This window comes from Narcine bancroftii, chromosome 8, assembly GCF_036971445.1.
Source record: "Narcine bancroftii isolate sNarBan1 chromosome 8, sNarBan1.hap1, whole genome shotgun sequence".
Lineage (NCBI taxonomy): Eukaryota > Metazoa > Chordata > Chondrichthyes > Torpediniformes > Narcinidae > Narcine > Narcine bancroftii.
In genome coordinates, this window is record NC_091476.1 from 177703311 (window position 1) to 177730783 (window position 27473).

The 27473-nt window shown below is 45.2% G+C and overlaps 1 long non-coding RNA gene across 2 annotated transcripts; it reads left to right on the top strand.

Annotated features, from left to right (window-relative positions):
• The first annotated feature begins 1198 nt into the window (after window positions 1-1198).
• Window positions 1199-12137, top strand: LOC138741961 (uncharacterized). Of its 2 annotated transcripts, none has more exons than XR_011343928.1 (3): window positions 1199-1289; window positions 6916-7014; window positions 8755-12137. It is a non-coding gene; the product is annotated as an uncharacterized lncRNA (long non-coding RNA). The 2 variants fall into 2 exon arrangements; XR_011343927.1 differs by lacking the exon at window positions 1199-1289 and adding an exon at window positions 4431-5155.
• Window positions 12138-27473: the final 15336 nt, after the last annotated feature.

The window sequence follows — 27473 nt, forward strand, 5'->3', positions numbered from 1 at the left end:
GCCTCTGCCATCTTGAGTACTTCGATGTTGGAGATGAAGTCGCTCCAATGAATGTTGAGGATGGAGCGAAGACAACGCTGGTGGAAGCATTCTAGGAGCTGTAGGTGACGCCGGTAAAGGACCCATGATTCGGAGCCGAACAGGACTAATTTACCTACTAACCATGTACGTCTTCAGAGAAAACCCACTCAGATATGAGGAGAATGTGCAAATTCCAATTCACTGCAGGAGTTTGGATTCACTGGAGGAGTTGTCAGGTCACAACCCAAAAACATCCAAAGGCACCAACTTCTGATAATTCACGACTTAAAGGGTGACAAGGTTTGCACAATGCTGTTACAGTGCCAGCGATCCAGGTTTGAATCCAGAGCTGTCTCTCAGGAGTTTGTACATGTCCCGCATGTCTGTGTGGGTTTCCTTTGGGTGCTCTGGTTTCCTCCCACTGCTCAAAATGGAATGGGGGTTGTAGGTCAATTGGGTATAATTAGGTGGCATGGGCTTGTGGGCCGAAATGGCCTGTTACCCTGCTGTACATCTACATTTCAGTTTTCATTCCACTTTCTGGAATTATTACAAGATCAACTTTCCTCTCACCAACACTCCCAACAACTTCACTGACAACTGAACATATTTGCCAATATTTGGGAAATATGAATAATAATAAAGAATAAAGTAGTCGGCATTAGACACAAGGAGAGGTTGAACAACTGTGGCTTGGAGATCTGGATTATGAGAAATTGAGGGAAGTTTATAAACTTAAATAATAAGATAGATAGAAGGGGTAGGTTATCAGAGACTTTGTCTCCATCATCTACTGGAGGGCACAAGTTTGAGATGGGGGGGAAATGCAAGTTTACCAGGTGTATTTTTCAGTGTAAAAATGGTTGGTGCTGGGAGAGCTGGACATAGCACAGATGATACCAAACATCCAACAATTCAGTGGCAGGCAGGGATCGGTGGGAAAAAGCCCACGTGGAGGCAGACCACATCTACTCAAAATGGCAATACTGTCATGCAGGTGGAAAGGCCTGTCTTGTGCTGTGCTATGTTCCATGTTCCATGGCATTTCACAGAAGATTGGATACAAAGTTTATTTGAACATTTCTGAGGTCAGGACAAGTATTCCAGAACCATCCTTTCTTTCATTCTGAGACAGTTAATCACCAGCTTTGACAAAATCATTTCGTTTGTCCTTTTGATTGGCAGCCCTTGAATCCGGGAAGGAATCTGTGAAACCAACTCCATTATTGTCCTTGAAAGTGGAATGTGCAGGGATGCTCAGTTGAAAGGTGAAATGCAACCCCACACCACTTCCCTCCATCGCTCCACCTCTCATCCCCACTCCGATCACTGCTCCACTCACATAGGAGCAGAAATAGGCTATTCAGCCCATCATATCTACCTCGCCATTTAATGATGAGCAGATGCATTTCCCCACTCAGCTCCACTGCCCAACCTTCTCCCCATAGCCTTTGATGCCCTGGCTAATCAAGAACCAATCCATCTCTGTCTTAAATACACCCAATGACTTGGCCTCCACAACCACCTGTGGCAAAAGGTTCTGCAGATTTACCACCTTCTACATCTCTGTTCTAGGACAATGCCCTTCAGTCCTGAAGTTGTGCCCTCTTGTCCTAGACCAGTGGATCTCAATCTTTTATGTTCTCCACTCACATACAACCTTAGGTAATCCCTCACTAACCACAGACAACCTACGTCAACCACTGTTTTTGATTTTCTCACCCTTGGAAACAGCCTTTCTACATCTACAGAGTCTATGCCTTTCAACATTCAAACTGGTTCAATGAGATGCCCCCTACCCCCATTCTTCTAAATTCCAATGAGTACAGGCCAGAGTTGTTAAACACTCCTCAAATGATAACTCCTTCATTCTTATTAATCTCCTTTGAACCCTCTCCAAAATTAGCACATCTTTTATTAAATGAGGAGCTCAAAATTGCTCTCAGTACTTTCAATTTTCTCCCCATTTTAAAAAAATAGTCTGTCCATTTATTTCTTTCACTTAAGTGCGTGATGTTACACTCTCTGACATTATATTTCATTTGCCTCTTCTCTGCCCTTTCTCCTAATCTAAGTCCTTTTGCAGCCTCTGTATTTCCTCAACACTACCTGCTCCTCCACCTTCCTTCATATCATCCACAAACTTGGCCACATAATCCAAATCAATGATATAACACTTGAGAAGAAGTGGCCCCAACTATGATCCCTGGCAACCAATCAGAATATGATCCCTGTATTCCAACTCTCTGCTTCCTGCCAATCAACCAATGCTTTTCCCACGTTAGAATGTTTCCTGTTATACCAAGGGGTCTTATCTTGTTAAGTAGCTTTATGTGCAGTGCCTCATCAAAGGCCTCCTGAAAATCCAAACACACAATATCCACTACATCTCCCTTATCCACCTGTTTGTCACTTCCTCAAGGAATTCCAGTAGGTTTGTCAAGCAAGATTTTCTCTCAAGGAAATCATACTGGCTTTGGTTTAAATTATCATGTCCCTCCAAGTATTACATAACCCCATCCTTGACAATCAACTCCAACATTGTCCCAACCACTGACGTCAGATTAATCGGGTAATCATTTCCTTTCTGCTGCCTCCCTCCCTTTTTGAATAATGGGATGATATTTGTGATTTTCCAGTCCTCTGGGGACATGCCAGAATCTACTGATTCCTGAATGATCATTCCCAATACCTCCACAATCTCTATCTCTACTTCTTTCAGAATGCAAGGGTGCAATCCGTCAGGTCTAGGAGATGTCCACCCTCAGCTTTCTGGACACCTTCTCTTTGAAATAGTAACAGCACTTTCTTCCCTTCCCTGATGCCCTTTCAACATCTGGTGCACTGCTAGTGTCTTCCACAAGAACAAAATACCCAAACATTTCCTCTACCATCTCCTTGTCTCCCATTATTATTTCTCCAGCATCATTTTCTACTGCTGCCTTATCTATTCTCACCTCTCATTTACTCTTTGTGTAGTTGAAGAAGCTTTTTACATCCTCTTTGATAGGATTTTGCTAGTTTACTTTCATACTTCATTTTTTCCTCATTATGAGTATTTCAGTTACTTTTTGCCAATTTTTAAAAGTTTCCCAATATTACCACTATTTTTAATTACATTTTTTTTAATTAATTTTAATAAAGGACATACAAACAAAGAAGGGCACAATTCAATAAGATGATATGGAGCTGAATTCCTCCCCCCACCCCCCCAAATTTTTCTAATTCAACACTTCTTGGCTCTTCACTTCCATTCTGAACAACGTTAATAGATAAAACAGTTGTTAACTATTCTATGAGAATTTGGGTACAGTTTAGAAAACATTTTACATTTCAGAATTTTTCTCTTTCAAGCGCCATCATATCCATTCACTTTTTTCAACCTTCTTTACATGATGATATTTTTCAGAGATGTTACAGGGAGGGGATTCAGAGTTTGAAGAGTTCATGTTAGTGGCTAATTTACACCAGAGGTGAAACCAGATGATCCCAGACATCAGCTGGATAGTAATGCACTTCCAACACAGCTGGGTGAATTGAATACATTGTCCTTCAAAGATAATATTTTACTCCAAATAATTATTTTAAATATGTTGTGATGGATTGTGAAGAATTTTTTGAACAAAACACCTCGCCTACAAATACTTCTCCTGTCCCAGGGGGATGAGTCCATCATTCACCCAAAGTCGGGAGATAAATTGGAAATTTGCAGCAACATTCCCTCGTGGAGATGAATTAATTATTCGGCTGGGCAAATGCTATACTTTGTGGCAGTAATTCCCTCATCGCTGCAGAGAACAGTAATTAATACCTGTGTACATTTGGTGTGTGTATGTGACGAGACTTTGGGCTAATATTCATATTGCCTTCTCTGCAGTGCTTCACCCTCTGGTGTAAATTGTGGGCTGCAATCAAACTCCGATTTTTCCAAGATGATGTGTGAAATGATGGACATTCAGGGGTTCTTTTTTCAACACAAACCAATTTAGATTTATCCACATATCATAAATATACAGTTTAAATTTAAAACCAGTACTGTTTGAAGGGTTTCGCTTCATTATATTATGTTAAATATCTAACATATCATTTGTGACAAGTTGTGACATGATATGTAAATATTACTGACAAAGTGAACCTGCCAGTGATAATCTCATCAATGATGAGATTAACCAGAGCCTGCCCAGCCTTTTACCAACCGGATGGCATAAACAGTGACTTCTCTGGTTCCTGTGAGCTGTCTGCCCCATCTCTCCCCTTCCCCTCTCCCTAGTTCTCCCTTCCTCGAGGTCTCTCTCTCTCCTTTTCCCTCCACCTCTCCATTCACAGAGCCAACCCTCCCCAGTCAATACTCAGTTTTCCTCTCCCGCCTCCCCCCCCCCCCCTCATCGATTTCCAATGATCATCTTTTCCCTGTTGGTCTGTGTTCCTGCCTCTGCCCTATTATTTTGCCTGTGTGTTGCTCATAACTTGAAAGGCTCAAACCCAAACTGATGGTGTTTATATCTTTACCTCCACTGGATGCTGTGGGAACAGATGAGTTCTGCCAGGACTTCTTTCTGTTTTTATCAATCAAATCTTTGGTCACTTATGGAGAGAGAGAAAGAGACTGAAGATGCAGGTGTTTTACCAGGTTGCACACAGCACACCGACTGGGGGACATCTGTAGACCAGGTCCACCACACCACCCCAACTGGGGAACACCTGTAGACCAGGCCCACCACACCAACCCAACTGGGGGACACCCATAGACCAGGCCAACCATACTGATCAGAGAGATGCCTGTGCCTTTGTAGTTCTGTGAATGTGGATATCCCATTGGCCAGTCCCCGAGCCATTGAATGGACTCACCAATACTGCCTATTGAAGGCTGAGCTGAAGTTGGTGATGTATGAGGCATTGTTCTCCAGATGGGACACAACGGAGTGGAGGGACAATGCTATAGCATCGTCAGTGCAACAGTTCCTTCGATAGGTGAATTGAGATGGATAGTCCCCCTCGATCATCCATCAGACTCAGGAAACAGTTCGTGGTGGCCGGGCAGACGGAGGAAGAGACACAAAGATTGAAAGTCTCCTGGGAAAGTGCAACTTACCACTGACACCAGGACAACTCCAGCCTGTGGCTGCTCAAACCGGTGAGGGGGGGGGGGTAAAGGCAGGAGTATATCATCTCCCAAACACCCCTCCATTCCCACCGCACCATGACCCTGGGTCAGCTCCACTTATTCCACTTGTCTACAGTGATGTGAGGGTCGGTGTTCACCGTTCCCTCTCACAGTGAGGATCAGTGTTAAAAATCAGAATAAGGTTGATTGTCTTTAACGTGTCACAAAAGTTGTTCATTTTCACCAGTAGATGCATTACAGCTACAACAATAGCTATAAATTAAATTTGCATAATAATTTGTGCAAACAAAGAGAAATAAGTGAGGAAGTGTCTGTGGTTCATTGTCTGTTCAGAAATCTGGTGGCGGAGGGGAAGAAGCTGTTTTTGCAACATTGTGTGTTAGTCTTTAGGCTCCTTTACCTCCTCCCCAATAGAGAAGTGAGAAGAGGGCAGGCTGTGTTAACAATCCTCTGGAGTTTATTCTTGTCCTGAGAGTTTAGTACCAGGCAATGATGCAAGCAGCCAGAATCCTCTCCAAGGTCCACCTGAAGAAGTTTACAAGTCTTCATTAACAGAGTAAATCCCCTCACAAAGTATAGCTGCTGGCAAGCCTTATTTGTGATTGCATCAATGTGGAGACTTCAGGACAGATCCTCAGAGCCCTGTGATGCTGCAGTATTGATGGAGATTGTGAAGATGTTCTTACCAATCCTCACTGATTGTGATCTGCAGGTAAGGAAATCCAGGATCCAATGTGAGTATTGAAGCCAAGGTCTTGGAATTTGTTGATTAGTTTTGAGGGAAGACTGGTGTTGAATGCTGAATTGTAGTTAAAGATAGGTTTGTCCCACTGGGAAAAGATGATAGGAAATGGGAACTGTAGTTAAGAGGAAGTAGGAACCATACATTAGATTTCGGAAGCAAAAAAAAAACAGGATGGGATCATGAGAATTATATGGTATCCAGGAAGGATCTTAAGAAAGGTGTGGTAGAAGGGGTGTGAGAAGGACTTGGCAAGTAGAATTAAGGAAAACGCGAAGGCATTCTATGCATATGTGAAGAACAGAAGGATGTCAAGTGTGAAGGGAGGGCCGCTTAAGAAAAAAGGAAGTGAACGAGATTGAGGAGGTCCTAAATGAATGCATTAGTTTGGTATCCACGAGAGAAACAATCTTTGGTCAGGGAGAGGTCAGAATAGAACAAGTTTATGTGCTGGACCATATTGAGATTAAGATAGAGGAAATGCTATATCTTCTTAAAAATATTAGGATTGATAAGTCCCCAGGTCCGGTTGGGACTGGACGAGATGTATCCCAGGTTTCTGTGGGAAGAGAGGAAAGAAGTTGCTGAGACTCTGGCAATGATCTTTAGAACCATAGAAACTCAAGAACTTTACAACACAGAAATCAAGCCCTTTGGACCTTCCAGTTTGTGCAAAACTATTATTCTGCCCAGTCCCACTGACTGGCATCCTGTCTATAGCCCTCCATACCCCTCCCATTCACATACCTGTCCAAATATTTCTTCAGTTAAAATTAAGCCTGCATTCACTACTTCACCTGGCAGCTCATTCCACACCCCCACCCCTCTCTGTGTGAAGAAGTTCCCCCTCATGTTCCCCCTAAACTTTTCCCCTTTCACCCTTAACCCATGTCCTCTGGTTTATATCTCACCTTCCCTCAGTGGAAAAAGCTGACCCTTTATCATTTTATAAACCTCAATCAAATCTCCCCTCATTCTTCTTCGCTTCAGGGAACTAAGTCCTAACCTGTTTAATTTTTCTCTGCAGTGATATACAAAGAATACAGAAGCTGTGATTGTGGTAAAAATACACAGAAAAGGAATTCAGACCAACAAAAGGTGTTAATTAGATATGATAAGAGGAGAGGTAAGAATTGATTTTAGCCCTGTGATAGGAGACAGAGGAAATACAGAGACAAAGCTGGGTGAAAGGCAACGGGGGAAGAGGAGGAGGGGGGTGGGTGGTTTAACAAAAACCAGAGGTCAATGTTAATGCCATCTGGTTGGAGGGTCCCCAGATGGGTCCCAGTCTGTGCCCAGTCTTTCTAATGCAGATGAGATCATAGGGGGAGCACCAGATGCAGTAGGTGACCCCTGCAGATTCACAAGTAAAATGTTGCTTCACTTGGAAGGACTCTTTGGGGCCTCGAATGGTGCTGAGGGAGGAAGTGTGGGTGCAAGTGGAACATCTCCTGTGGTAATAGGGGTCAGTACCAAGGGGACAATTGGTGGGGAGGGAGGAGTAGATGACAGACTCCCAGAGGGAGCAGAGCCCGCTGTAACCAGAGAGGGGAGGATAGGGGAATGTGTCTAGCGGTGGGATCACGTAGTAGGTGGCGGAAATGGCAGAGGAGGATGTGTTAGATGCAAAGGCTGGTGGGGTGGTAGGTGAGGACAAGAAGAGTCCTGTCCTTGTTGCTTGTGGGGGCGGAGGGGGCCAGGGCAAATAATGTGGGTAATGGAGGATATCCAGATGTGCCAAATTGATGGTCGTAGAGGGAAAGTCACGTTGTTTGAAGAAGGAGGATATATCTATGATCTAGCATGGAAGTCCTCATCCTGGGTGCAGATGCAATGGAGATGGAGGAATTGAGAGAATAGAATGCAATCCTTACGCAGGGTGGGAAAAAGTGTAGTCAAGGTAGCTGTGGGAGATGGTGGTTTATAGAAGATGGCGGGGACGGGGTACTGAACTTTAAGATTAGCCATGATCTCATTGAATGGCGGAGCAGGCTCGAAGGGCCGAATGACCTACTCCTGCTCCTATCTTCTATGTTTCTATGTCTGTCAAGGGTTTGTCTCCTGAGATGAAGGCAGAGATTGTGTTGCTAAAGATGGACCAAGTGAATTTGAGGTCATGGTGGAAGTTAGGTACGAGGCAGCACCAAAGTAGTCATCGATGTTGAGGGGCCTTGCCTGTATAGGCCTGAAGCATGGATTGCTTCACACAGCCAACAAAAAGGCAGGCATAATTGGGACCCATGCAGGTACCCATGACCACCCCTTTAACCTGGAGAAAGTGGGATGAGCCAAGTGAGAAATTATTGAGGGTGAGGAACAAGTTCTACCAGCCGGAGGAGGGTGTTGGTTTAGGGGGACTAGTTGGCTCTATTATCCAGAAAGAAGTAAAGGGCTTTGAGGCCTTCATTATGGGAAATGGAGGTGTGTAGGGATTAGATATCCATGCTAAATTTGAGGCGATTGAGTTCAGGGAAATGGAAGTTGTTGAAGTGATGGAGGACATGTGAAGTGTCCTGGATGTAGGTGTGGAGGGACTGGTCCGTGGGGACAAAACAGAGTCAAAATAAGCAGAGACCAATTTGGTGAGGCAGAAGTACGTGGCTTCATTAGCAACAATGATGAGTCGCTCTGCACAAAAGAGTAGAATATCTTGTGATATGGTGCGAGAATAATGGCCTAAGTCTCAATGTGGACAAGACAAAAGATATAATTGTGGACTTCAGGAGGACGAGGTAAAACCACCCTTCTCTACACATTAATAGCTTGGTAGTGGAGAGAGTGGCGTGCGTCAAGTTTCTCAGAGTCCACTTATGATGTGACCTATTCTGATCACACAACATTCTCCTCACTTGTCATCTTTCAACAGGAACTCTATCATGAACATCCTGGCTGCTGCATCACAGAGTCGTACAGGGCGGTGATGCATCGGATTGGAGGTCAAACCATATGAACAGCAGAGAGGATCATTTGGGTCTCCCACCCCACCCCCCCCCACCAACCCCTCTATTGATATGATCTATTAGGATCGTTGTTTGAAGAGGACTCGCATAATCATTGAGTTCTCTCCCACCTTTCACACAGCATCTTTCAACTGCTCCCGTGGGGGAAAAGGTACGGGAGGATCAGAGCCAACACCACCAGACTGAGGAACAATTTCTTCCCATGGGCAGTGACAATGCTGAACGATAAGGAACCCTCCAAGACCATTTATTTGAAAATATTAATTAATTTATTTTTATATATGTCCCGGTATATAGATGCTGAATGTGTATCGTTTGTGTGTTATGTCTGATGTGTGTTTGCATGTTTTTACACTGAGGGTGGGAGAACGCGGTTTCACCGGGATGTACAATTGGATGACAATAATCTTGAACCTGTTGTGATTCATTCCCAAATTTCACTCTCTCTGTTGTGACCTCTTTATGATGATTTGGAAAACTTTACTGAGCACATATGACAAACTCTAACTGATCCAGCCCTTTTACCATGTGGGAATTAAAATCACCTACTGTCACAACTGAGCCCTGTCCGCATCAGTGACAGGGATCTCCCAGTGGCCGACCACTTCAATTCCATGCCTCTCTTTCATGCTGTCATGTCTGACCATGGCCTCATGCACTTTCCCACCAAGGCCACCTGTAAATTGGAGAAGTAACACTTAATTTTCCGTCTGGGCTCTCTCCAACTGGATGGCAGTAACATTGACTTCTCCCCTTTTGCTAGCCCACTCCCTGTTCTCCCTCCCTCCCCATCCTTCTGTCTCCTTTCTCCAGCTCTCCACCCCCTTCCCTCTCCATTCACAGAACTGTCCCCACTCCCCCTATTTGCTGCTGTGCCCTCCCTCCCTGATACCTCCTGTCAGTGGGACCGTGCTCCTGCCCCTCCCCCCATCATTTTATTTGGGTGCCTATCTATATTTTTTTGAACCTTGATGAAGGGCTCAAGCCTGAAACGTTGGTTCTGTATCTTTATCTTGGCTGTATGAAGTTCACTGTTCGATCCACTGAGTTTCTCCAGCGCCGTGTTTTTCCGATCACACTTTGTGTCCTGCAGATGTCTGCTACCTTTCTGCAGATTTACTCTGATTCTTGCTGATGATCAGATGCTCTTCAAGACAACCCCATTAATGGGGTCATACCTTCCCCATTCCTCAGTTCCACCTTTATAGCCTCAGTAGACGAGCCCTCGAGTCCGTCCAGTCTAAGCACAGCTGTGATATTTTCCCTGACTTACAATGCCACTCCTCCTCTGACTTACAATGCCACTCCTCCCCCTCTATCCCATCTGAAACAATGGAACCCCAGAACATTGAGCTGTCAGTCCTGCCCCTCCTGCAACCACATTTTACTGACAGCCACAATGTCACAATTCCATATGTCCATCCACGCTCAGCTCATCTGCCTTTTCTACAATCTCCTTGCATTGAAATCGCTGAATTTGAGAACATTATTCCTACAGCACACAGCCCTTTGATTCCTGTCTTTGTTTGCAGGTTTAACATAATCTTTGCCCTCCTCCACTCCACTATCTGCTCTGGCCCTCTGGTTCCCCTCCCCCTGCAAATCTAGGTTAAACTCCTCAGAGCAGCACTAGCAAATCTTCCTGGAAGGACATTAGTCCCCTCCAGTTCAGATGCAAAGCATCCTGTAGGGACAGGTCCCACCTTTCCTGGAAGAGCCCAAACATCCAGAAACATGAACCTCCTCCCTCCTGCACCATCTTTAGCCATATGTTAAGCTGCATCATCCTCCTTTTTCTAACCTCACCGGCACGTGGCATGGGCAGCAATCCTAAGATCACAAGCCTGGAGGGTCCTGTTCTTCAACTTCACATCTAACTCCCAGAACTCTCCTTGCAGGACCCCCTCAATCTTCTTACCCACATCATTGGTCCCTACATGGATCACAAAATCTGGCCGCTTACCCTTTTTCCAAGATGGCGGCGTACAATATTTCAGCGGCCACTTCGCTCCTCACAGAGGTGAACCCCACTCCCCAACCTGTTACTTTGTGTCTATAATCAGGAAAATTGTCAAAATACGAAACACAAACTGGATCTTCAAATTAGTGGTAAGCTTCTATGTAGTTAAAACCTACTGAAGTAGGGAACACAGTCTTCTGCAAACCATGGAGCAGATCATGGAGAACACATGAGAGAATATCGGAAGCAGTGCTGGAGAAGGCAGAAGTGTGGAAAACAGGCCAGCGTCGGAATCAGAATGAGAGTTAATCCCTTCAGATCGCGGTCCCAATGATCTTATTCTCAAATGCAAGATCGCTGGAGAAGAAAATGGATGAGCTCTGGCTGAATCTGACCCAGAAAAAATCACCAGCTGTGCTCTGGTGATTACAGAAATGTGATGCCATTCCAGACTCAGCGTTCCAGCTGGATGGTCTTATCTCGATCAGGGTAGACAGAGATGCTGCTGAATCTGGCAAGACGAGGGGGGTCTGTGCATTTACATCAATGAGAACTGGAGCACCAATTTTTCTGTTGTGAAGACCTTCTACTCTGCAGAGATAGAGAACCTCAAGGGGAAATGCAGACCCTTTTACTTGCCCAGGGGATTCTCAGCCATGCTGATATCCGCAGTCTACATTACGCCTTCGGCTGATGAGGGTGAAGCCATGAAGGAGCTTTATGATGCTGTCTGTAACTCTGCTCCTGGATCCTGGACTTTCTAACGGGAAGATTACAGTCTGCCCGGGTCGGCAGCAGAATATCAAGCTCTGTCACGCTGGACACTGGTGCACTTCGGGGCTGTGCTCAGCCCACTCCTGTTCACACAACTCACCCATGACTGCATCGCCAGATCCTGCTCCAACAGTGTTATCAAGTTTGCAGATGACACAACAGTAAATGGCCCCATCAGGAACAATGAGGAGTCGTAGAGGGAAAATCTCGTGAAATGGTGTGAGATGGTGTGAGAACAACAACCTGAGTCTCAACGTGGGCAAGATGAGGGAGAAGATCATAGACTTCAGGAGGACCAGGAATGACCATCAACCACTCTATTGTGGGGAGAGTGGAGACACCAAGTTCCTTGGGGTTCACTGAACCAGTGACTTATTGTGGATACTCAACATCTCCACACTTGTCAGGAAGATGCAACAGGGACTGCACTTCCTGAGAAAACTGAGTTGGGCAAGGCTACTGGCCACCATCATGTAACCCTTCTCTTTTCTTTTCTTTGGCTTGGCTTCGCGGACGAAGATTTATGGAGGGGGTAAAAAGTCCACGTCAGCTGCAGGCTCGTTTGTGGCTGACCAGTCCGATGCGGGACAGGCAGACACGATTGCAGCGGTTGCAAGGGAAAATTGGTTGGTTGGGGTTGGGTGTTGGGTTTTTCCTCCTTTGCCTTTTGTCAGTGAGGTGGGCTCTGCGGTCTTCTTCAAAGGAGGCTGCTGCCCGCCAAACTGTGAGGCGCCAAGATGCACGGTTTGAGGCGTTATCAGCCCACTGGCGGTGGTCAATGTGGCAGGCACCAAGAGATTTCTTTAGGCAGTCCTTGTACCTTTTCTTTGGTGCACCTCTGTCACGGTGGCCAGTGGAGAGCTCGCCATATAATACGATCTTGGGAAGGCGATGGTCCTCCATTCTGGAGACGTGACCCATCCAGCGCAGCTGGATCTTCAGCAGCGTGGACTCGATGCTGTCGACCTCTGCCATCTCGAGTACCTCGACGTTAGGGGTGTGAGCGCTCCAATGGATGTTGAGGATGGAGCGGAGACAACGCTGGTGGAAGCGTTCTAGGAGCCGTAGGTGGTGCCGGTAGAGGACCCATGATTCGGAGCCGAACAGGAGTGTGGGTATGACAACGGCTCTGTATACGCTTATCTTTGTGAGGTTTTTCAGTTGGTTGTTTTTCCAGACTCTTTTGTGTAGTCTTCCAAAGGCGCTATTTGCCTTGGCGAGTCTGTTGTCTATCTCATTGTCGATCCTTGCATCTGATGAAATGGTGCAGCCGAGATAGGTAAACTGGTTGACCGTTTTGAGTTTTGTGTGCCCGATGGAGATGTGGGGGGGCTGGTAGTCATGGTGGGGAGCTGGCTGATGGAGGACCTCAGTTTTCTTCAGGCTGACTTCCAGGCCAAACATTTTGGCAGTTTCCGCAAAGCAGGTCAGATACAGCAATGAGCTCTCTGAACCCTTCTCCATTAACAATGGCGTGAAGCAAGGCTGTGTTCTCGCACCAACCCTCTTTTCAATCTTCTTCAGCATGATGCTGAACCAAGTCATGAAAGACCCCAACAATGAAGACGCTGTTTACATCCGGTACCGCACGGATGGCAGTCTCTTCAATCTGAGGCGCCTGCAAGCTCACACCAAGACACAAGAGAAACTTGTCCGTGAACTACTCTTTGCAGATGATGCCGCTTTAGTTGCCCATTCAGAGCCAGCTCTTCAGCGCTTGTAACCCTTCTACAGGAGCCTCTATTGACAACATCCAGGGTGGCTGCATCCCTCTCCCCCCACCCCCATTACTGGGGTCTCCTTCTCCCCCCACCCCCACCTCTAGACTCTGTGCCAGAGACCTGACAGCCCTGGTTCATCTCCCTCAACAGAATTCAAATTCGTACATGTGTTACTGAGGGAAATGGCCACAGGGTGTCCTGTACTTCCTTTTCCTGACTCCCACCCAGCTATCTGCCTCCTACCTCCTTCCTCCTGCCTCCTTGGTTCCTTTCCATCACCTCTTCAGCCTCCTGAATGATTCAGTTCATCCAGCTCCAGCTCCAGTTCCCGAACTTGGTCTGTAAGGAGCTGGATGACCTCCTTCCTGCCACCTTCTGATTCCAGTAGCTCTTCCTCTATTGCTGGTTGCCCTCAATGCCCCTACAACTCACACCTCACTGACCCCCTTTGCAGGCACAGCCGTTATTCATGGAGTGACTCACCAAGGTGATATAAGACGAAGGGCTCTGTGGAGATGCACATATTTCTCATGTCACTTTTGTGGGCTGGAGGATACCGGGAACCACATCTACATGCATGAGGCTGCAGGCCCCTCCTCGCCTTTCCAAATAGCCTTCTGGCTTTCAGATTTATTGTCAGAGTACATACACGACATCACATACAACCCCGAGATTCCTTTTTCCTGTGGGCCAGGCAGAACTGCCACTAATTGGTAATGCAAAAAAGAACTACCCAACGTAAAACATGTAAATAAATAAAAAACTGTTAACAGAGAATGAATGGAAATAAATTGTGCAATACAGAGAGAACAAGAAAATCAATAAATTGCACACGTGAGAGTCCTTAGAGTGGGGTGTTGAGTTTGTCGTTGAGTATTCTGATGGTGGAGGGGTAGAAGCTGTTCCTGAACCTGGCGGGGCGACTCGTGGCACCGTTACTTCTTTCCTGATGGCAGCAGCAAGAACAGAGAGTGTGCTGGATGGTGTGGATCTTTGATGATTGCTGTTGCTTTCTGATGACAGTGTTCTCTGTGGATGTTGCCTGTGATGTCCTGGGCTGTGCCCCCTACCTTTTGGAGGGCTTTATACTAAGAGGTATTGGTGTCCCCATACCAGACTGTGATGCAGCCGGTCAGCTCACTGTCCAGCATACCACTGTAGAAATTTGCCAGGGTTTCTGGTGTCATTACCAAACCTCCACAAACTCCTGTGGAAGTAGAGGCACTGGCGTGCTTTCTTCAAGATGCCATTTGTGTGTTGGATCCTGGAAAGATCCTCCAAGATAGTGACTCCTAAGAAACTTTTTTTTTTAAATTTTTTATTTTTCACACCATAAATCACATTAGCCATGATATACACTATTTCTTTTTCACACATATACAGTGACTTTTTCTCCCCCCCCCCCTCCCTCCTCCCAAGCCACCCCCCCCCCACCCCCCCTCTCATCCATTTTAGGTATACAATCTAGGTTGCATTAAGCCAGTCAGACAATGTTGTCATTCAACAAAAATACATCAGAAATTCTACTGAGTCCATTCTTTTCTTTCCTTCTCCTTCCATCAACTTAGGTAATGTTTGTCCCCGGTAGGTTTGCGCTATTGTATTTAATGTAAGGCTCCCATACTTGTTTGAATATTTCAATATTATTTCTTAACCTATATGTTATTTTTTCTAATGGAATACATTTATTCATTTAAATTTAGTAGTTTCTTCCTTTTAATTTGGTTATGTATTCCATTAATATTTAAAGTCATATAGTTCAGCGTAGCCCTTTTATATTTTGTTTATCTTCTCTTTCCGTTTTTCCATCATTACCTTTCCTCCTTTTCCATTTCTGTTTTCTTATTTTCAACTCTTTATAAGACAACATTCCTACAACATCCAACATTTTCCTTATTCTCCTATTTCTATCTTCTTTATCCCCAATCTCCCCTTCCCCTCCTGAGTTGTCCTTTATCCCTTGTCGGACAACCACATCTCCCCTCTCCATTTGGATTTGCGAATCCACTCGCAAGCGTCAACTGATTTTGCAGTGACCGCTATTTCCCCCCACCCAGCCCCCCCCAGAAAAGATTTCACTTTTCATATGTCACAAAGGTCACTCTTTTAATTCCCTCCTTATTCTCTCTATTCCATTACCTTCCCTTATTAATTCTTGTCTATACTATCTATATTTTCCTCTAAGTACAGATACATTCACGTATGCTCATTGTCTCTATTCACTCTTATACCTCTTTACCCGCATACATATCAATCGTGATCATTTTTACTCTCATTACCCGTCTTCATCCCTCAGTCTATTTTTGTCTTTACCCACATACATATCAATCGTGATCATTTTTACTCTCATTACCCGTCTTCCTCCCTCAGTCTATTTTTGTAATTGTTCTGCAAATTTTCGTGCTTCTTCTGGATCCGAGAATAGTCTGTTTTGTTGTCCTGAAATAAATATTTTCAATACCGCTGGATGCTTTAGTATAAATTTATACCCTTTCTTCCATAAAATCGCCTTTGCTGTATTGAACTCTTTTCTCTTCTTTAGGAGTTCAAAACTTATATCTGGATAAATGAAGATTTTTTGCCCTTTATACTCCAGTGGTTTGTTGCCCTCTCTTACTTTTTCCATTGTCTTCTCCAGTACCTTTTCTCTTGTAGTATATCTTAGGAATTTTACTACAATAGATCTTGGTTTTTGTTGTGGTTGTGGTTTAGAGGCCAATACTCTATGTGCCCTTTCTATTTCCATTTCTTGCTGTAGTTCTGGACATCCTAGGGCCTTAGGGATCCATTCTTTTATAAACTCCCTCATATTCTTGCCTTCTTCATCTTCCTTAAGGCCCACTATCTTTATGTTATTTCTTCTGTTATGGTTTTCCATTGTATCTACTTTTTGAGCTAGTAGTTCTTGTGTCTCTTTAGTTTTTTTATTAGATTCCTCCAATTTCTTTTTTAAGTCTTCTACCTCCATTTTTCCTGCTACTGCCCGCTCTTCCATCTTGTCCATTTTCTTTCCCATTTCTGTTAAGGTCATATCTATTTTATTCATTTTCTCTTCTGTGTTGTTTATTCTTTTTCTTAAATCATTAAATTCCTGTGTTTGCCATTCTTTAAATGACTCCATGTATCCCTTAATAAGAGAAAGTACCTCCTTTATCTTGCCTTTCTTTTCTTCTTCCATTTCACTGTACTCTTCATCTTCCTCTTCTTCTTCCTCTGGGTTGGCCATCTGTTGTTTCTTTGTTGCCCTTTCCTTCTCTTCTTTCTTGTTTTCATTGTCTTCTGTGGTCTCTTCTTGCTGCAGGTGTTCTGCAGCTGTCGTTGCCGGCTGTGGAGATCGACTCCCCAGCTGGTCCCCCCTCCCGTCGGTGTGTTTTTTTTCATGCGCGGTTGCGCACTTTTACTCGGCTCAGCGAGCCATTTTTGTAGTCCATTATTTACCGACCTGAGGGAGCGGGTTTCTCTCTCCGCAGCGGGCCTCTTCGGACAGGTAAGGCCTTCACCTTTTTCCTCCGTTGTCTTCTCTTCCTCTCTTCTTACCGTTGATTTTGATTTTTCTTTTTTTGTCGCCATCTTCTTTCCACCTTTATACTCACTTTTCTGTAACTTTTATTTCTGTGCCTTTGTGTTTTCCTTTGTTTTTTCTGACTTTTCTGTAGAGGGCTGGAGTTCACCGTCCGGCCACTACTCCATCACGTGACTCCTCCTCCGACTCCTAAGAAACTTGATGTGCTCACCCTCTCCACCTCTGATCCCCCAATGATTACTGGATTTGTAGATGGTGTTATTGTCGTACTGAGTCACACAGTCGTAGATGCAAAGTGAGTAGAGCAGGGGGCTAAGAACACAGCCCCATGGTGCTCTGGTACTGATGGTGATTGTTGAGGAGAAGTTGTTACCAATCCTCACAGGAGGTGAGGAAGTCCATGATCCAATTACTCAGTGGGGTGTTGAGTCCCTGGTCTTGGAGTTGCTGCTCAGATTTAAGGGGATGATGGTGTTAAATTCGAACTGTATTCGATAAAGAGCATCCTGATGTCTGCATCTTTGCTGTACAGGTGTTCTAGGGCTTTGTTTATGGCCATTGAGATGGTGTCTGCTGTAAACTTGTCTGACAGAAGTATGATTGGCCTGAGCGATCACTTGGTCACAGTTCTGTCCAAACTCTCGACAAGACTTGACCAAGCTGTGTTCGTCATTGGCCAGTTTGTTTGCAGATTATGGTGAGAATGCCTGGAAATGTCCAACACTAACCCACCCAAGCAGTGTGATAACTGAGATCTCTACAACTTCTCTGAGTTCTGATCCATGCTCACCAACTCCAAACATTCTCTGTTTCTCTCGAAGAGGAGGACAAGTTCTGCCAGATAGAGGAGGGTGGTGGTAGAGAGTGTCTGGTCGGGTCTCTAGTCCAGGAAAAAGCGAAGTACTTTAAGACCTCCTGTGTGGGGGATGGAGGAATCAAGGGATTGGATATCCATTGTGAAGATGAGACAGTCCAGTTCAGGGTTTCTGAAGTCATTGAAGAGATGGAGAGCACGTGAGGTATCGCGGATGTAGTTGGGGAGGGATTGGACCGGGGAGAAGAGATAGAGTCAAGGTAAGATTAAACTAATTCAGTAGGACAAGAGGAAGCAGAATCAATGGATCTACCCAGACGGTTGGATTTATGCAAGTTGGATAGGAGTTAGAACGAGCACTGCAGTGATGAGAATCGTGATGGAAGTGACCTGAGGACAAGTTCTGCCAGGCAGAGGAAGGTGGTGGGAGAGGGTGACTTATTTTCTGTCCTCTGTGCCACATACATAGAACATGGCACTTTCCAGCACAGTACAGGCGCTTCAAAACTTGTGGTGATCTACGTAAACCTTTCTTTGGCTTGGCTTCGCGGACGAAGATTTATGGAGGGGGTAAAAAGTCCACGTCAGCTGCAGGCTCGTTTGTGGCTGACAAGTCCGATGCGGGACAGGCAGACACGATTGCAGCGGTTGCAAGGGAAAATTGGTTGGTTGGGGTTGGGTGTTGGGTTTTTCCTCCTTTGCCTTTTGTCAGTGAGGTGGGCTCTGCGGTCTTCTTCAAAGGAGGTTGCTGCCCGCCAAACTGTGAGGCGCCAAGATGCACGGTTTGAGGCGTTATCAGCCCACTGGCGGTGGTCAATGTGGCAGGCACCAAGAGATTTCTTTAGGCAGTCCTTGTACCTTTTCTTTGGTGCACCTCTGTCACGGTGGCCAGTGGAGAGCTCGCCATATAATACGATCTTGGGAAGGCGATGGTCCTCCATTCTGGAGACGTGACCCATCCAGCGCAGCTGGATCTTCAGCAGCGTGGACTCGATGCTGTCGACCTCTGCCATCTCGAGTACTTCGATGTTAGGGGTGTAAGCGCTCCAATGGATGTTGAGGATGGAGCGGAGACAACGCTGGTGGAAGCGTTCTAGGAGCCGTAGGTGGTGCAGGACCCATGATTCGGAGCTGAACAGGAGTGTGGGTATGACAACGGCTCTGTATACGCTTATCTTTGTGAGGTTTTTCAGTTGGTTGTTTTTCCAGACTCTTTTGTGTAGTCTTCCAAAGGCGCTATTTGCCTTGGCGAGTCTGTTGTCTATCTCATTGTCGATCCTTGCATCTGATGAAATGGTGCAGCCGAGATTGGTAAACTGGTTGACCGTTTTGAGTTTTGTGTGCCCGATGGAGATGTGGGGGGGCTGGTAGTCATGGTGGGGAGCTGGCTGATGGAGGACCTCAGTTTTCTTCAGGCTGACTTCTAGGCCAAACATTTTGGCAGTTTCCGCAAAGCAGGACGTCAAGCGCTGAAGAGCTGGCTCTGAATGGGCAACTAAAGCGGCATCATCTGCAAAGAGTAGTTCACGGACAAGTTTCTCTTGTGTCTTGGTGTGAGCTTGCAGGCGCCTCCACAATAATCTAACCTTTCTCACTCCCATAACCCTCAATTTTTTTCAGACATCCATGTGTTGGTCTAACAGTCTTTTGTAAGGCCCAAAGAACCAGCCTGCACCATACTCTCTGGCAATGCAGTGCAGGCAGGCACCACTCCCTGTGCGTTGGCCTCCTGGTTTTTTTCAGATCACATTTATATTTTTTTTTTAATTTTTTTATTTTTCACATTATAAACCATATTGATCAAGATACATACATTTTACCTTCATAAATATATACAGTGTCGTTTTCTCCCCCCCTTCCCTCCTCCCCTCCCTCCCTCCCTCACCTCCCTTCCCATTTATTTAAAGTTCAGAATATAAGATACATTAAACCCGTCAAACAATGTTGTCACTCAATAAAAATAAACAAGAAATTCCACTGAGTCAGTTCTTTCCATTATCTTCTCCTTCTGTCATTTTAGGTGGTAGATGTCCCCGGTAGGTTTTCTCTATTGTGTTTCATGTATAGCTCCCATATTTGTTCAAATATTGTAATGTTATTTCTTAAATTATATGTTATTTTTTCTAATGGAATACATTTATTCATTTCTATATACCATTGTTGTATTCTCAAGATATCTTCTAATTTCCAGGTTGACATAATACATTTTTTTGCTACAGCTAGGGCTATCCTAACAAATCTTTTTTTTGCTCCATCCAAATCGAGTCCAAATTCTTTGTTTTTTATATTACTTAGGAGGAAGATCTCTGGGTTTTTTGGTATATTGCTTTCTGTGATTTTATTTAATATCTGGTTTAGATCTTCCCAAAAATTTTTTATGCCCCCTCATCACATCCTTGCACAATCCTCGCCTGGACATCACAGACTGGTGTCCTAATCTACTGCACTATCGACATATGTTCATGGAAACCACTAATAGCTTCATAACCATTTAATTATAAATAATATAAAACTGTGAATTAGTGTTTTGGTTTGTTTTGTGTAATGGGCTCATTAAGATTCTATTCCTAAATCCTTTTATGTGGATGACTGTGGAAACAGACATCAAATTCTGGATGCTAATAGGCCAATCACAATTTATTCTCAAATATTAAAGTTAAAATTCTTTGCCATTTAGAAAATAAGTTGTTACGAGCTGCAGAATATACCAGACAGGGAGCTGCACATGGGCACATTAGGAGGGAGGAGGGCAACTTCTAGCAAAAACACTGCAATGAGGATAGTTGCCCTCAGTAGTTGGAGGATAAGGGGGAAGGGAGGGAGGTCTTGGTACATCACTCGTTGTTAGGCCACCACGAGAATGTTGTGTGCAGGAAAGAGACCGGGGCAGTTTGGGAGTGATTTCCTAGGATGAGGAGAGGTGGGATCTGTCTCTACATGTGCAGAGAGGGTGAGAGAGGTGCAGACAATTACAGGATACTGAGAGGATAGATTGCCCACGCTGGAAGAGTTGAACACTGGAGGCCAATTGCTTCAGTGTTCGGGGTAAATGCTGGGGCAATTCACAAATGTGCTGGAGAAATTCAACAGGTCAAGCAGCATTAGGTGTGTGATGGCCTTTGTTTTCCTTGGATGCCTCATGACTTTGCTGAGTTTCTCCAGCACTGCAGAGGCCATCTGATGGTGGATATCTTCTCCAGAAGGTGGACACTATCTGGTGCACACTGCCTGAGGGGTGAGGGAGGCAGAGACCCTCATGTTCATCTGGGCACGTGCTGGAATCACTGATGCAAAGAAGATCATGCCCCAAATGGGATAGTTTGTCAGCATGGGCATGTGGGGTAAAGGGCCTGTTTCTGTGCTGTGGAAGGACAGAATGTTGATGACATCCCATCAGAATGGAATAAATGAAACAAAGTTCAGGCACATAGGAGATTGCAGAGGATGGGGCCTGAAGAACAAATTCTGCTTGGGGAGCTCAATGGGTCGAGCGGCAGTCCTGGGAGTGAAAGAGCGGTCGTCATTTCAGGCCAGAAGCCTTCATCGTCGAAGAGTGCAGATGTAATCGGTGTAATGAGGACAGGGTGGGAGAGGTCATTCAGGGAATGGGAAACCAGGGCTCATGGGTGACAGACCAAGGAGTGTGGGGTAAGAGACAGAAGTGTGGACAAGGTGGTGATCAGTGGAGAGAAAAGCTGCTGCAGGTGGAATTTGATAAGGTTTTGTTGTGGGAGAGGGGAAGATCAAACTGTATTATAGTTCATAACATCTCCTGGTTCTGATGACGGAGAAGATTGATGAAGATGATAGAGTTGGCATGGACCTTGGACAATGTCCCACATGGATGACCTGCTCCTGAAGGAGAAGGCACTAAGGGTCCAAAGGTATCGGTAAAGTTGGCCTGGTGATGGGAAGTGAGGGTGGGGATCAGTGCTTGGACCTTTCCCAATGATGAACTTCAGATAAGGTGTCAACTGGTACAGTGGGAGGGACTGAAGAATCTTGTCCAAGGACATAGCAGGACACAGACCAGCTGGGATGTGGATGCATTGGTATCAGTAGGAAGTTGGTATACACAAGGACGTGGTATCTTTGGGACATTAACTCCTGGTGTGAACTTGACAGGGGTTATCCGAGTATTGGTGCAGAGAGGGACCTTGGGGTACATGTCCATTGGTCCCTTGACATGGGCATGTGAATCAAGTAATGAGGAATCCATTTGATATACTGTACTTGCCTTTAAAGATGCTGGCTGTAGACTGAGGATCACGGACCAGACTGAGCGGACACGGACTGGACTAAGGAGTCACGGACCGGATTAATAAGCTGAGGGGGTCACGGACTGGATTTAGGAATTGTGGACTGGACTGCTCGATCACCGACTGGACTGAGGGGGTGGCTATACGACATTCAACTACCTGTAAGTTACTGCGCGTTCAGGGTGTTGAGAGCAAGAGGGTAGCCAGGGCCAGGTGGTAAGTCTGCATTTGGGGAAGCTCGGATGGGTGGGTGGGTGACCGGGACCAGGTGGCAACTCTCAGTTTGGTGCTTCGGGAGTTCCGATGGATGGGCAGGAGGATGATAAGGGCCTAGGAAAGAGCCCACAGTCGGGATGTTAGGAGCTTGGATGGGAGGATGGCCAGGGTGTTGGGAGCTAGATGGGAGGGCAGCCAGGGTGTTGGGAGCTGGATGGGAGGGTGGCCAGAGAGCTATGTTTGGCCAGCCCTGGTATAAGCAGAACTAAGTGGGTTGGTAAACTTTGGACTGTCGATGCATGGAGACCAAGTTCATGTCTAGCCCCCTGAACACCAATAGGAAGGAGAAGAAGCCTCCAACATGCTTGACTTCATCAGTGGGCATGGGGTGTAAGAACTGCCGTATTATGTGGCAACTTTGCAAACATGGGTTAGATTGCAGTTCTGGTCACCATTCTACAGGAAGGATGTGGTTGTTTTGGAGAGATTCACCAGGATAACATGGGAGTCCACAGACAGTAGAATCTGGAGCAAAACACAATTGGCTGGGATGTTCAGCAGGTTGAGCAGATCAGTGGGAGAAAGTTACTGATGTTTTGGATTTGAACCCTTATTCCCATATTACAGTTGTGATCTCATAGTAAACTCACCAGGATGTTGTCTGGTTCAGTGTTGTGGGGAGATTGGACTGGATGAGCTTGTGTTCCCTGGAATGAAGGAGGCTGAGGGGTGAACTGATAGAAATATATAAAATTATTAGTGGCATCAACAGGGGATTTAGTCAGAATCTTTATCCCATAGAAGTGATGTCAGAAACACAAGGACTGAGGTTTAAGGAGAGAGGAAGAAGTTTTAATTAGATACAATTTCCATGTTGAAGAGGTATTCAAAAGATACAATAGAAACATACAGTCCTAATGGGAGAAGGTCATCATGTACATGATGGGCTGAATGGCCTATTCTGGAGCTGGGTGACTCTCTCTAGTAGTCTTGACTGAGATGTGTTTGCAAGGTGACTGAGGCTGAGAGCTGAAAATTCCAGAGCAGCAGGAGAGAAAAGGTGGTGAACAATGACTGTTATATTTTTTTTTAAAACACAGAAATAATGGATAAATTCTGTATAAAATTTGCATACTTCCCTCCAGAGTGGTCGTTTATACAGAACTTCTCCTAAGCACTTTTACATTGCCTTCCTGTGTGGCGGAGTTTGTGGGTGAGTGAACGTCGTACTCATTACCCCAGTTTCCTATGGAGGGCCTGTGGATAATTTGCACTGCAATTGCTCTGTAAAAATGTGTAGGGGTCTTGGTGGAAAAATTATGGGATGGAATTTAGCAAATTAATTCCGTCAGGACATTTTTAGACTGCCAGTTGAGCAGAAAATTTGCAGGAATTTCCTACTTTCCAGCTGCTGTGTAAAAGTACCTTGTGGCTGAGTGAAAGAAATACCAGGAAGAGCAGGGTAAATGTTTCCAACAGAAGCAACGCTGGAGAACAGAGTATAAAACAAACTGAGGTCCCTTCAAGAATGCTCGCACAATCATCTTCACAGATTGGACAATATGTTATGGAGCAATTAGAGAAATGCATCATTTTAATTCTCATTCTGTGTAATGTTCCAGGATTAATGAGCAAACACAGAGTAAAGGATCCTCTGGGGAAAAGTGACATGATAGAATTTGGTTTGAGAATGAAAACATTAGGCCTGCAACTAATGCCTGCAAATTAAATGAAGGCAATTATGAAAAAACGATAGCAGAGTGTGTGCAGTTGGGCTGGAGAACAGCTGAAAATATAACATGGTAATGGAGGTGCAACAAACGATTTCACAGTTCTCCACAAAAGTAATGAGAAATGAAGATTCTTAGGAAAGGATAATGCTCTAAAAAAGTTGCAGATGGGATCATGTTTAAGGAGAATCTGATCCAAAACTCTATAAGGCATATAAAATTCATATGAGGCCAGAAGTCTTGGAAAAAATTTAAAAGCAGCAAAGAATAAAATTGATGCAGTAATAAAAGTAGGTGAAGTTGGTTATGAGTCAGCTTTGACTCAAATTAAAGCAGAATGATCCACAAGTGTTCAAGAGGAGCTGTAGGTCAGTCAGGTGTAATTGGGCGGCATAGGGCCTGTTACTGCACTTTACGTCTTCATTTAAATTTCGTTATTAACCCAAGGACGCTTACACTGTAACATTTAATCGAAAATCAGGAATTGGCAGAAATGTGGGAAAATATTTGTATCTGTCTTCATTTGGAAACCTAATGTCCTAGAGACATAATAGAGGCAAAGAGTAAAAAGTAAATCCTTCTCTGTTGCTCACGAGAACTTGACCAGCTGCCTTTCTCCTTTCTGTTTCCTTCCTTTCTTGAATCGGGTATCCTTGCATCTCAGGGTCAAGTGAAGGCCTCATCCTTTCTCAACAGTATTGGAGATGCTTCAGGAAACGTGGGGATGTGTGGACATGGGGTCATGTGTGGTCATGGGGGGACATGGGGGGATGTGGAGACACAGATACCAGGACCCAGTGATGTGGGGACATAATGTGGGGACCTGAGGATGTGAGGGGATGTGGGGACGTGGTGACTTGGGGACATAAAGATGCAGGGACCTGGGGATGTGGGGGGATATGAGGATGAGGGGGGGGCGTGGAGACACAGAAACGTGGGGACCTGGTGACATGGGGATGCGGGATATGGAGATATGGAGACACAGAGATGCTGTGACCTGGGGATGTGGGGACACGGGAACTTGGAGAAGTGAAGGTGGGTTGGGCTGAAATGGAACTTGATTAAAGCTGGTTTGGTGCTGGAGTGGAGATGAAGAGATGTTGATGTGAAGTTGGAGAGGAGGTGGACTGGAGCTGGAAAGGACTGGACTAGATCTGGAGCGGAGGTGGTATGGAAGTGGAGTGGGCCTTCAGGGGAGCTGGAGTGGAGGTGAGTGTAGCTGGAGTGATGCTGGGTGAAGTTTGAGTGGAATTGTAATGGGGATGGAGTGGGCCTGAGGTGGGAAAGCTCAAATAAAGCAGTTGGAGCGGCAGCAAAGATGGAGGTGGAGTGGAGCTGGATTGTGCATCAAAGCATACCTCCCAGACCCGCTGCACCCATTTCAATTCTGCTGTAGCCTTGTTCCTTCGCGCCGTCCTGACCCATCTAGAGAACGATGCTCATACGCCAGGCTGCTGTTCATCAACTTCAGCTCGGCATTTAATACGATCATTCCCCAGAGGCTGGTGACTCAACACACCTCACTGAACCTGGATCTTGAACTTCCTACACAGTCTGTCTGGGTCGGTAGCAGAATGTCAAGCACCATCACACTGAGCACTGGTGCACCTCAGGGCTGTGGGCACAACCCAATACTGTTCACACAACTGACCCATGGCTGCATCACCAGATCCAGGTCCAACAGTGTCATCAAGTTTGTAGATGGTCTCATCAGTGACAATGATGAGTCGCACGACAGAGAAGAGGTGGAAAATCTCATGAAATGGTGCAGGAGTAATGATTTGAATCTCAACGTGGGCAAGATGAAGGAGAAAATTGTGGACTTCAGAAGGACCAGGAATGACCACCCTCCACTACACATCAACAACTCAGTAGTCAGGAGAGTGGAGACACCAAGTTCCTTAGAGTTCATTAAATTAGTGACCAATCATGGACACTCAACATCTCCTCACTTGTCAGGAAGGTGCAACAGCGACTGCACTTCCTGAGAAGACTGAATTGGCCACCATCATGTAATCCTTCTACAGGAGCCTCTATCGAGAGTGTCCAATCCGACTGCCGTCACAGTTGCTGCAGAGAAATTAATCAGAGGTTAATATACATGGCCATAAGAGCGGCAGAGAGGATCACTGGGGTGTCTATCCCTCCACCCTCCCCTCATTAATGTGATCTACTGGGATCGTTGCGTGAAGAGGCCTCATAAAATCATTAAAGGACCCTTTCCACCCTGCACACAGCATCTTTCAGCTGCTCCCATTGGGGAAGAGATACAGGAGGATCAGAGCCAGCTCCACCAGCCTGAGGAACAGCTTTTTCCCATGGGCAGTGAGAATGCTGAACAACCAAAGGACTGCTCACACTGACCCTCCAAGACTGTCATATTCATGAAGGAATATGTATTTATTTGCTTGTACAGATGAAATACTTGTCCTGCATGAGTATTGTTTGTCTGTATGTGTGTTGTGTCTGGTTATGTGTCTGCGTGTTTTGCACCAAGGACAGGAGAACACTGTTTTGTCAGATTTTACTTGTCGGCTTGAGTGGAGGTGGATTAGACATAGAGAGGAGGTAGAGTACTGGTGGTCTGTAGTGGAGCTGGTTTGTAGCTGGAATGAAGCTGGATTGAAGGTGGAATGGAGATAGGGTGGAGGTGATGTAGAGGTGGAGTGGAATTGGAATGAGGCTGAAGTTAAGCTGGAGTGAGGCTGGAGCAAAGCTGGAGTTGAGCTCGAAAAGAACTAGTACTGCTGGACTAGAGATGTGGAGTTGGAGTGGATCTGGTGTGGCGATGCAGTGAAGTTGGAGAAGAGATGGAGTGGAGCTTCTTAATATAATCCAAAACACATTTCCGTTTTATCGGATGATTTAGCCCCCCTTAACATTAAAAGTTGCAAAATTGAAACCATTCATTATATCTTACCAAATGGCACCCAAAACAGAACCCTTCCACTAAATTTGGCTCATTCTAAAACCAACCCTAAAAAAAATTTAAAAAAAAGAAAATATTAAAAAACTAAATCAAAGAAAAAACACAAAGACCCCAACCCCCCCCCCCCCCCCCCACCTCCAAAAAAAATTTACTAGCAGCACCTGCCCTCTATTAACCGGGTGATGACTTTGGATTTAGCTGGGTCGTCAATATCTCCCCATCCGGACTAGGAATGATCCAATCAAGTATTGGATACTCCCGGAAGTTCCTCTTGTAAATCCACCAATTGTTCAGTTTCCAGTTTTCTATCACCTTGTCCATTTTCGACTTTATTCATATAGTCACCAACAACTTCGTAGAAAAATCTTGAGTCAACTTAGAATCTGGCAAAGATTAGTCAAAGGGTAATGCATCTTGTGGATTTTCAAAAATTCGAGACTGATACTGCCCATAAAATACCTTTAGAATTGTTGGGTATCTAAAAGTAACCTTTCATCCACAAAACTGCATTAGCCACATTGAACTCCTTCCATCTCATAATAACCCCCTGACTCAAGTCAGCATAGAAAGAAACCTTACTATTCTGTTCGATCATCGGACCTTGATTCATAAGAGCCTGCAAAATTGCTGCATGCAAAATCATTTCTCAATCTTGGTACAGGTACACAATCCTTTACCTGGACATCTAAAGTCCGGAAA